The sequence below is a fragment of the Mytilus trossulus genome, chromosome 9 (genome assembly GCF_036588685.1).
Source record: "Mytilus trossulus isolate FHL-02 chromosome 9, PNRI_Mtr1.1.1.hap1, whole genome shotgun sequence".
NCBI lineage: Eukaryota > Metazoa > Mollusca > Bivalvia > Mytilida > Mytilidae > Mytilus > Mytilus trossulus.
Genome location: NC_086381.1, coordinates 22,271,781 through 22,284,733, shown reverse-complemented (window position 1 = coordinate 22,284,733; position 12,953 = coordinate 22,271,781).

The following is a 12,953-nucleotide window of genomic DNA, read 5'->3' as shown; positions in this document are numbered from 1 at the left end:
TAGGGGTAGAAAGCGTGAAATTTTCTTAACAAGAGGAATCGGATTATTAATGTTATATATACTCCGCCCGGACGCGACTGTGAATTTATACATCCCGTACCTTCAAACGGATACGGCTTTTCCTGCTGGTAATAAGAAAATCAAGGTCATCCTATTTTTACAACCCAGTCACTCTTTGAGTAAACTCTTTTGATACCATTTATTCATATTTTACGTTTAAAAATCTGTGTTTGACGAATTATTTTACTGAGGATATTTAATGCCAATGAAATATTTAGCAAGAGTAAGCTTTATTTCCCCCCCAGGAAAACATAATAAGTCATATATGAATCAGAATTCAAGAAGACACACGAAAATTTAGTTTTACCCAATGCATTTATTTTATCGCAAGTGCATTTTTGCAAATCAATATGCGGATCCGGGGAGTGGTGTCCCGGCCCCCCCCCCTTTTGTAAGAAATAAATTGGATGATTATATAGGGAATCACTCAAATTTTACTAGAGCGAATCCACTTAGATCAGTCAGTGCCCCTCCCCCTTTTCTCCCTTATAAAAAGTTCGGGACCCGCCATTGAAATCATAAAACTGTAAAGACAATTTAAGGCCGCATCATCGTTACGAAATCTTTTAATAGCAATACATAACATGAAATTTCATGTAATACATCATGGTTCTTAAAAATGGGTTATCACCAAGACTGAAGTAGCTCTTGAAAACTGCTCGTTGTTGAACCTCAAAACCTCTTCGCAAACGTCACATTAGAACAAGTAGGTTAAGATGACAAAAGAGATAAACAAAAAACACAACGCAACTGAATGAAAAATACAAAAAAGTAATAAGTACTGGCGAATTCTTTAAGTGACATAAGGCGCTAGTCAATCATGCGTGTGTATGTGTCAGCAAAATTTATGAATCTCTATACCACGTCAGATGCATGCCTAATAAACAATTACATCATGCAGACGTACAATGTAAAGCTTCCGAAAATAATAAACAGGTAGTAGTATAGTGGTGTATATGTTACAGTGAATTTGTATAATTAGGGATTATGTAGAATCCCTGATTTTTCAGGGAATATGTAGAATCACTAAACTCATTAGTAATTATATATAATCCCTGAAAATGACCAGTGATTTTACATAATCACTGAACATTTTAATAATTGTTCTACAAATTCCCTAATATGATTTCAGGGATTATGAATGATTTAATGATCCTTTGTTTAATAAACAAAATTAATATAGACAAATTATAATTTTAAGTTTCTTTCATTTTCCTTGCCTGATGAAATAATTTTGCTTTTAAACATAGAGGATGATCTAAAAGATATAACCAACACAATGTTTCGAGATATAGTTGAAGAGTTCAAAAATTTAAAATTTTAAATATTGAAGACTTCAAAATTTTAAATTTTAAATATTAAACCTTCCCTTTATAACGATAGCTTTAATTTACATGTATTGTTTGTTTATTAAAAGCCATCGTCAAATTGATATTCATGTTCTATTTGTAAATCCACAAGCATTTTATTTGTGATACATGTAAAGCAAATGGTGAAGTAGATTATGGAACAACTGTTTTGTGTGGGTATTCTTTTTGTTCAAAGAACAATTTGCAAAAAATTCAAACTGTGAGAACTTAGGCATCTAAATGTAAAGAAAAACAGGCAGAACTTGGGATTGACAAATAGAACAAACTTTAAGAGAAAGCTTGCATATATATTCTCATAGCAATTCAACAGGATAAAAAAGAAAAGGGAAACCCAAAAAACATAATGGCAATTCTTTATAAAAAAAAGTCTAAAAAAGATATTGCCTGATCACAAAACAATGGTATCTTTATCTTTCTTTCTCGAACCAGTTTAAGGTTGCAACTTCCCATTTATTTATTTTTTTAATATTTTTTTTGGCGGGAGGGGGGTGCCTTCGTATGTTTTTACTGAACTTTTTATTTATCTTCGGCCTGTTGAAATCTGATTCGATATGTGCAGGAAAAGGATTTTTAAAATGTGGATATTGTGGTAAAAACAGATGTGAAGCATATTATTTTAATAAATTGTGTTTAACATTTTAATATAGTGTGCCTAACTTTAAAAAAAATGGGTTTATCATTTTGTTATATTGTTACAATTTTGTTACTTTATTATAATTATTATGTGATTTTATAGAATACATTATTTTATTTTTATTAACTTTCTTTATGATTACAACTATTTCTTCATTTCAGTTATTATGTAGAATCCCTGACGTTTTTTCTAGTGATTATACATAATCTCTGAAAATTTCAGGGAATCTACATAATCACTAAACAAGCCAGTGATTCTACATAATCCCTGAAAATTTCAGGGATTCTACATAATCACTGATTATACAAATTCACTGTAACACATATATATTCTCATAGCAATTCAACAGGATAAAAAAGAAAAGGGAAACCCAAAAAACGTAATGGCAATTCTTTAAAAAAAAAAAAGGTCTAAAAAGGATATTGCCTGATCACAAAACAATGGTATCTTTATCTTTCTTTCTCGAACCAGTTTAAGGTTGCAAATTCCCATTTATTTATTTTTTTAATATTTTTTTTGGGGGGGAGGGGGGTGCCTTCGTATGTTTTTACTGAACTTTTTATTTATCTTTGGCCTGTTGAAATCTGATTCGATATGTGCAGGAAAAGGATTTTTAAAATGTGGATATTGTGGTAAAAACAGATGTGAAGCATATTATTTTAATAAATTGTGTTTAACATTTTAATATAGTGTGCCTAACTTTAAAAAAAAAATGGGTTTATCATTTTGTTATATTGTTACAATTTTTGTTACTTTATTATAATTATTATGTGATTTTATAGAATAAATTATTTTATTTTTATTAACTTTCTTTATGATTACAACTATTTCTTCATTTCAGTTATTATGTAGAATCCCTGACGTTTTTTCTAGTGATTATACATAATCTCTGAAAATTTCAGGGAATCTACATAATCACTAAACAAGCCAGTGATTCTACATAATCCCTGAAAATTTCAGGGATTCTACATAATCACTGATCATACAAATTCACTGTAACACATATATATTCTCATAGCAATTCAACAGGATAAAAAAGAAAAGGGAAACCCAAAAAACATAATGGCAATTCTTTAAAAAAAAAGGTCTAAAAAGGATATTGCCTGATCACAAAACAATGGTATCTTTATCTTTCTTTCTCGAACCAGTTTAAGGTTGCAAATTCCCATTTATTTATTTTTTTAATATTTTTTTTGGGGGGGAGGGGGTGCCTTCGTATGTTTTTACTGAACTTTTTATTTATCTTTGGCCTGTTGAAATCTGATTCGATATGTGCAGGAAAAGGATTTTAAAAATGTGGATATTGTGGTAAAAACAGATGTGAAGCATATTATTTTAATAAATTGTGTTTAACATTTTAATATAGTGTGCCTAACTTTAAAAAAAATGGGTTTATCATTTTGTTATATTGTTACAATTTGTGTTACTTTATTATAATTATTATGTGATTTTATAGAATACATTATTTTATTTTTATTAACTTTCTTTATGATTACAACTATTTCTTCATTTCAGTTATTATGTAGAATCCCTGACGTTTTTTCTAGTGATTATACATAATCTCTGAAAATTTCAGGGAATCTACATAATCACTAAACAAGCCAGTGATTCTACATAATCCCTGAAAATTTCAGGGATTCTACATAATCACTGATTATACAAATTCACTGTAACACATATATATTCTCATAGCAATTCAACAGGATAAAAAAGAAAAGGGAAATCCAAAAAACATAATGGCAATTCTTTAAAAAAAAAAAAAGGTCTAAAAAGGATATTGCCTGATCACAAAACAATGGTATCTTTATCTTTCTTTCTCGAACCAGTTTAAGGTTGCAAATTCCCATTTATTTATTTTTTTAATATTTTTTTTGGGGGGGAGGGGGGTGCCTTCGTATGTTTTTACTGAACTTTTTATTTATCTTTGGCCTGTTGAAATCTGATTCGATATGTGCAGGAAAAGGATTTTTAAAATGTGGATATTGTGGTAAAAACAGATGTGAAGCATATTATTTTAATAAATTGTGTTTAACATTTTAATATAGTGTGCCTAACTTTAAAAAAAATGGGTTTATCATTTTGTTATATTGTTACAATTTTTGTTACTTTATTATAATTATTATGTGATTTTATAGAATAAATTATTTTATTTTTATTAACTTTCTTTATGATTACAACTATTTCTTCATTTCAGTTATTATGTAGAATCCCTGACGTTTTTTCTAGTGATTATACATAATCTCTGAAAATTTCAGTGAATCTACATAATCACTAAACAAGCCAGTGATTCTACATAATCCCTGAAAATTTCAGGGATTCTACATAATCACTGATTATACAAATTCACTGTAACATATATACACTGTGACACAAAAGCAGTTACAGTAGTGGTGATGATTTTTGGATTTACTAAATATGAATAAACAAACAATTTTAAATATTTTCACGAAAAAAGCACTACTCAATAAATCGCCTGAATGAAGTTTAGTTTCTTGTATAAAACCGGCTCCAATAAGAGAATTTTCAAAAAAGTAGTTTCAAATTGTGGAAACGTGCAAACTGAACCAAGATTTTAACCACTGACTAAACGCTGCAAATAAAATTAACTCAATGCGTGTAGTTTCAAACTAAAATTAGGAACAATTTGAACCTATATATTTTGTCCTGGATTTAACAGACGGTCAATGGATGAGCAGCTTAAATCAGGTCACAAATAATGGATAAATAAGGAGCATTAAACGGTCTTAATCTGGAAACACACAGCACAAGACCCTAACTAGAGCAACGTTCCTGGTCGTCGTGAGTCGAGCCACGACGTGATGTTACAAATAAAAAAAAAATCCTTCAAAAATGTTTAGACCCTTGATAAACAAAACTAACAAATTTACTTGTCAAATGAATCTATTTTGCTTGCTAATTTAAACAATACATAATACAAAAAACTGTTTCAAGCTACGGACTGTGTAAAATCTGAAATTTTGTAAAAAAAAAAGAAGAGTAGAAACAAAATGTAATATGTCAAAGATAGAATCCAGAAATAAGTACTGGCAGATAGCTAGCTCTTTTAGAAACAAACAGAATCTAGAGACTCACATGAATTGTATAAGTTGAAAAAAGATAAACAATTATAGTAAATAATTCCACTTTGTTCAACCAGACTCTAATAATACTTTTTGCGGAAACATTTTTTTTTCATCGGTACCACATGTAGCCCTTTGGTATAGTTAAAATTACTTATCTGATTGTTTTTTTCATATTGACATTTAAAATAAAAAAATCATTCTGCATTTGAAGCCACAAATAAAACCATAAAATAAAATTTCTCATACAGTCTGTATATTTTAAATCTGCATCAAATAAGTAAATTGTAGTGAAAATGTTAGCGGTCATTTGCGAAGATAGCGGCATTCTCCCATGCTTCTTCAATTTAGAAGCAAACATTTGAAATCTAAGAAAAATTAATTAGAAATGATACCTATAACAGTAATGAAGGGCAAACTACTTTGTCTGTTGACAGTGAAGTGTCACCTCCTTACACTCGAATATAAGAACATTCCATACATTAACCGCGTTAATAGTGGGAGAAAACTGGTACACAAACTGTTTTAATATATAGTATATCCTTCTCACTTTGGTTAATATGGGGAAACACAAATGTTTAATTCTGGTACATTTAAGTTTTCCTTTCGATTTTTTCCCACTGTGTAATCTTTAATCTTTGTGGATACGCAAGGAATGGAAAAAACTTATCCAGGACAAATCTAAATGTGAAAAAGTGTCTTTATCCGAATGGCTGGCAATTTTATAATTTTATCTAGAATATTAACCTCAGAAATTGTTATTCTAACAATAACAATGTTATGTAAATAAAGACAATCATTAAATCCTATGAAATCCCTAAACTAGTTTTTTCTAAGGCGTGTTACGTGAACAGAGCGATCATCGTCCTATACAATGCATCGAATTAACGGTACATTTTCCACACTCAAAGATAACTTTTCTATATTAATTTTCTCTTTGATAGGATACGTTGTAATGTTGCATGCATAGAAGAAGAATCACAAAAGTCACCAGAAACACAGCGAGAACGTCACACGAATATTGCTTGCCAAAGACTAACAAAGAGGAATATTTTCTTCTACAGGACACTTCAGGAATGTAAATATCTGATATATTTAATTAATACCGCTGTTAGTTAAAATATGTGTAGGGACTAAGTTGAACGCATCTTCTCAATCGAATTTGCAATATATAAAAAAAGAAGATGTGGTATGATTGCCAATGAGACAACTATCAACAAAAGACCAAAATGACACAAACATTAACACCGTACGGCCTTCAGCAATGAGCAAAGCCCATACCGCATAGTCAGCTCTAAAAGGCCCCGATGATTTCTTTGTTGATTAGCTGCTTATTTGGTAGCTATCAAACCAAGTGGTGAAGTTGAAATCAGCCCTATGAAAAATTATGGCCGCCATCGCGACCCTTATATAAATATATGTTTCACAGATGACGATGGGCTTTTCCTATTGTCGTAGCAACAATCCCATCCACATTTCCCTAAAAAAAAGACCTACCAAATTAGTCGCCGAGGTTGTACCGACATGAGAGATAGGACAGTGGCTCCCTTTTTGTTGTTGTGGTGTTCTTTTTTCTCAGTCTTAGTCTTCTATAATTTAAATAGTTTACTGTTGTGTTTTAGTCGTTTTTCTCTTCTTCTTTTATTGTGTTGTTTGTTCTTTTTCAAAGCATGAATTTGAATAGCCTTCTGTTATGTCGTTTAACTCTTTTTTAATTTGCAAATAAAAATCACAAGTTCAGACACAGCTCACTTGGTACAATATCATACAAAATTCTGTTATATTTCCAGAACTATATATGTGTCTAAAAGTTAAAAAGTCCTCAAATGTCATTGTGTATTTAATGCTTTGATCTAGATTATATTTTCACAATTGGTTAGACCTTGACTTACTACACGCTTCTTAGTTCAAATATGACATACTTAAGTAAACTCATATTGATAAAAAAAAATTATTGCGATTAAATCGACAAGAGCTATTTTAATGCAGTCTGCCACATTCAGACCATAACATAATTCTCTTTCGCGAAACACTTTATACGAATTGTGTTTTTCTAAGTAGAAAATACGCTGAATATCAAAATAAGAAAGAGATTTGTGTTGAAAGAGTGTCAAAAAACGTATTATATAAGTAAATATAATTGAAAACAGAAAGGAACAACTTGGAGTAACATGTTTATCTAATCGAAACAATTGTGAAGGAATTATTTCTAGAAAAATTGAAAGATACTGATGACAGATATGATTTTATACTATTGATATGGACGATTGTTTTATTTTTCAAGGTTAGAACTATTTTTCAATTTAGAAACGCCTTCAACTACAATTCGTCTTCTTTTCGAATGTGACATACCGAATTCGACGTATCACCAGTTTTGTACTGAAATAAGCGACAAGACAGAGGTCACACGTGTAGCAGGATTTGTACCCTTCCGAAGCACCTGATCACCCATATTTGTTTGATGGGGTTAGTTTCTCAGTCTGAAGATTCGTTGGTGTGTGTAATTTACTTTTATTTGTATTTTGGTCTTTTGTTCGCTCTTGTCATGGCGTTGTCAGTTCGCTTTTGACGAACGACTGTGAATATCAATTTGGTCTTGTTTGCCTTTTTTATATGTTAGAATACAAATAATTGATTCATACAAAATTCTGTAAAAATACTAGAACTATATTAATAACGTACTTCGTGTGTTATTGTTAAAAGAAAAAAAATGTTATATAAAAAAGAGGAAGCAGTTTCGTGCACCATCTGATCCTTAATGGAATTTGCAGGTTTAGTTGTGCTATTTTTCGTGATCCGTGATCACAGCTTCGAGTGTTTCAATGCTGATATAGTACTTATGTAATTCTTAATACAGTAATATACAAACATCAAATTATGCTTCACAGTTTGATTTATTTATAACGGAAAAGGATGGGTATTTCGTATTCACTCTGGTGAATTATCTAATAAAATAATCTTTAAAAAAAAAATTGGTAAGAAAACATGCCGAAGAAACGTGTTTAAAAAAAACATGTATGCGGTTAATATATGTGTTGGTAATATAAAACAGTCAGTTTATGTATTTTTTTTTATGGAATATATATTTGTGTCTAAAAGTAAATGAATTATTCAATTAGAATTCAACGGTTTATTTTTTTGAACTTCAATGATTTTGTTGTTTTCATTTTTAAACCTTGACACACTGTACATGCTTCTGAGTTCAAATTTAACATACTTATAATTATATTGATACAAATGTTGCATTTAAGTTGACAAGAGTTATGTTAATGCAGTCTTGTGCAGTCAGACCATAAATAATTCTATTTCACAATAAATATGTTATGAATAATATTTGAAATGTCTATTATATACCATAAAAAGTATTATGCAAGAAATATGTTAAATATCAAAATAAGATTAATCGCCTGAATGAATTTTCGTTCGTTGTATAAAACCGGCTCCAATAAGAGATTTTTCAAAAAAAGCAGTTTCAAATTGTGGAAACGTGCAAACTGAACGAAGATTTTAACCACTGACTAAACGCCGCAGATAAAATTAACCTATGTATTTTGTCCTGGGTTTAACTCACGGTCTATTAAGTCAACGGGTAAGCAACTTAACAATATCAGCTCACAAATAATAAATAAATAAGGATTATTAAACGGTCTTTATCTAGACACACACAGCACAAGGCCCTTATTAGAGCAACCTTTCTTGACGTCATAAGTCGAGTCACGACGTGACGTTACACATTTAAAAAAATCCTTGTTTAGACCCTTGATAAACCAAATATTAAAAAAAAATGAAAAAAAGACCCCTGTCAAATGAATCTATTGTTCTTGCTAATTTAAACAATACATAATACAAAACAAGCTATGGACTAAGTAAAATCTGAAATTTTGTAAAAAAAAAGAAGAAAAAGAATAGAAACAGTAAATGTAATATGTCAAAGATAGAATCCAGAAATAAGTAATGACAGATAGCTAGCTTTTTGTTTAGAAACAAACATAATCTAGAGACTCACCTGAATTGTATAAGTTGAAAAAAGATAAACAACAGTAAATATTTTTTTTTCAACCTGAATCTAAGAATACTTTTTGCGGACACATTATCTTATTCATCGGTACAACATGTAGACCTTTGATATAAATGTAGTTTAAATTATTTATCTTTTTATTCTCCCATCATATAGACATTATAAAAAAAAAATTAGAGAAAGAAAAAATCATTCCGTATTTAAGGACATAAATATTACCATAAAATAAAATTTCCCCATAAAGTCTGTATATATATATATCTGCATCAAAATAAGCAAATTGAAGTGGAAACGTTAGCGGTTCGTATTTGCGAAGAGTGTGGAATTCTCCCATGCTTTGTTTTTAATTCAGAAGCAAATATTTGAATTAGAATAAAGAATAAGTATTAAGGCTGCATGTTACAGTAATCAAGGGTAAACTAAAGTGCTTTGTCTGATGACAGCGAAGTGCCACCTCCTTACACTTGAATATAAGTGCATTCTATATAGTAGCCACGTAAACTGATACCAAAAAAACTGTATGGTAAAACAAAATGTTTTATTGTGGTTCATTTGAGTTTGAGAATTTTAACCACTATGTTATCTCTACTCTTATTGCGTTAGCAATTTAGGAACAAACCTAAAGTTGACAAAAAGTGTTTTTATCAGAATTGTAAGAGTTATTAGAATTTTACCTAGAAGAATCATAAAAGTGAACATAAACACAATGAGATCTTCAAACGAGAATTGCTTGCCAAAGACTAACATAGAATTGTTTTCACAGGACACTTCAGAAATAATGTAAATATCTGATATATTTAATAAATACATGTAGTTTAAAAATTGTTGTCACAATGATTGTAACAAGTTGAGAATTTGAGCGTTCGAATAGCGGATTACTAAAACATATTTACGTGCAACAATGGGCCAGGGTCAAATAAATGAACTCGTACTGATCCACTTGCATTACATTTTAGATTTATAACTTGGTGTGATTGTTGACATGTTTGCACGCAGACATCAAAGAAAAAAATGAATTTTATAAATCATGTGTATCTTGTGTATCCTATAGTTGTAATTACTTGCATGGAATCAATAAAAAAAGGGTATTTTAATCTAAGATTTCAAAAGCTGAACACCCCCTGAAAAAATTCCATGATCCGCCCCTGTATACCGCTATAAATTGACAACTAGGATCGGTTGAGGATAAACAATGTCGGCAAAAGAGCAGATATCAAATTCTCAATAGTGAACTTTACAGCAGCGTATATATCTCCTAGTTAACGCGATATTTCAGAGCTGGCATGGCCTATTATGATTTCTTCGATTCAGAATTGCTGCTTACAACAAATCTGTCAAACCAAGTGGTGAAGTTGAAATCAGCCCTTTTAAAAATTACGGACGCCATCATGAGTGGGTTGACCATTATAGAATATATATTTCACAGATGACGATGGGTTTTCCTATTGTCGTAGCAACAATCCCATCCACATTTCCCTAAAAAAAAGACCTACCGTGTAAAAGTAAATGAATTATTCAATTAGAAATCAAGTTTTTTTGAACTTCAATGATTTTGTTGTTTTCATTTTTAAACCTTGACACACTGTACACGCTTCTGAGTTCAAATTTAACATACTTATAATTATATTGACAAACATGTTGCATTTAAGTTGAAAAGAGTTATGTTAATGCAGTCTTGTGCAGTCAGACCATAAAATAATTCTATTTCACAATAAATTATGAATAATATTTGAAATGTCTTTTATATATCATAAAAAGTATTATGTAAGAAATATGTTAATTATCAAAATAAGAAAGACAATTGTGTTGGAACTGTCAGAAAAAAAACATAATAATATAAGTTAATATTAAATGCATAAGAAGAAAGAAACAGGTTGGGTAACATTTAGTAGTATAGAAGTCTTTTTAATCGAAACAAATGTGAATGCATTGTTTCTATAAAAGATAAAAGATAAGGATTGTAGACAAGACTTAATACTATAATGGTCGAATTTTCAATGTAAGATTGTTTTTTTTACAATTTTGAAAGCCCTTGTTTTTATGGTACCTCACCTATACATGAAGCATATTTTTCGGTCTGCGCGTCCGTTCGCTCTGCTGTCAGTCCGTTTGTCACGTAAAGAGTACGACTACAATTACATACATCTAATCTTAAAATTTCAACCCAAGATATATTTGGGACTTTGATCTTACAAATGAGCTGCGTCGGATATACAGACAACGACCTTATGATAAAGTGACGTCACGAATAACATCGTTCATCATCAAAGATAATATTTCAAATGTAATTTTACAAGTTTAAACTGAAAACATTCTTTACCTCTTCAGAGATTTTTTTTAATCAGAAAGGTGTTTTCGAATTTTAGTACACAAGTAAATATTTACATTTTGGCAAGAACCCTTCGGAATTTTTGGGCTAAAATTCACTTCAACTTTTTACTTTAGTTTGGCCTTTTAACTTTATTCAATTTGAGCTACCATTATGTGTCTTTTGTACACAAAATGTAGGTCCGGTATCAATGACGAGTTAATTGACGAATGAATGCCACATTTTTAAGCAACTTGAAACTGTAAAATAATGTAGATTGGATGCAAACGACAGTCTTTACCGACTTTTTTAAATTTCTAATAAAAACGCAAGCATACAATTTCAAATAAATGCGTATCATTCAATCATTAATGAAAGTGAAATAGTGAAATGAAAATTCGTTTTTAGCAGACAGTATTGTTTAATAACATAAGTCATCCCTTTTATTGGTTTTACAAAGTTTTATTGGTTGACAGTCATAGTGTATATCTGTGTCACAGATAACAATGGATTTGAACCATTTCTCTCTTACTCTTTTACTCGATTGAGACATCCCCTAAGAAGACCGTAACACCGAATTAGTACTTATGAATAACAACACGACGCGAACCACGTCAGTATCAGGATATGCTTGCCCTTCTCAAGCACCTGATATCGTCCCCGTTTTTTAGAGGTCGTGTTATTTTGTTTTTTAATGTAAAATAAATGCTTAATATATATATTGTGTTAATCATTTTGTCGTTGTTTTTTTACATGATTTTTTGGTCTCTCAACGACTTGTGAGGATTGAGTCTACTTTTGATATCTCCAGCCTTTTTTCCCAAATGAATATATTGATAATTCATCTCGTCCAGGAGAAACACGAAATATTTCTAACTGGCTTTAAGCACACAATCAACCAAATGCGAGAACAATCTTTGCAATCTAAGTTGTATCTACGTACGTTTAAGCCACATGTTTTTTTTTAGACAATCGGTTAATTCGTTCTTATATGCATGTATGATATTACTGAATGTTCAGTTAGATAAAACTCATATATAGTGGGGATATATAAATTCCTCATGTGACTATTTTTGAATAACTTTTTACGTATCGCAAAGTAGATTAATAACGGCTATGGATGTCTAGATATTCAGACAGCCAATAAGAAAGCAAATGATTTTTGCATTGAGTAAAGTATTGTAACATATGTTTAGAATAATGTGTCACCAAGGGCACAAAGAGGAGTTGTGATAATAGTTCAACATCCATAGAGTATGGTTAACGAATAATTGCACGGTATACTACTGTTGCCTTTATTTAATGGTTGTACTATCTACATCAGATAACGACGATTTATGAGAACGACACACTTTTAAAGATAAACGTATGATCAAACGTTAGGGAAGTCTACTATTTACACAAAGATGAAAACATTATTAACATTCTAATTTATTAAACAAAACTAATATTATAATCTTCATGTTAATACATAGATGTATAA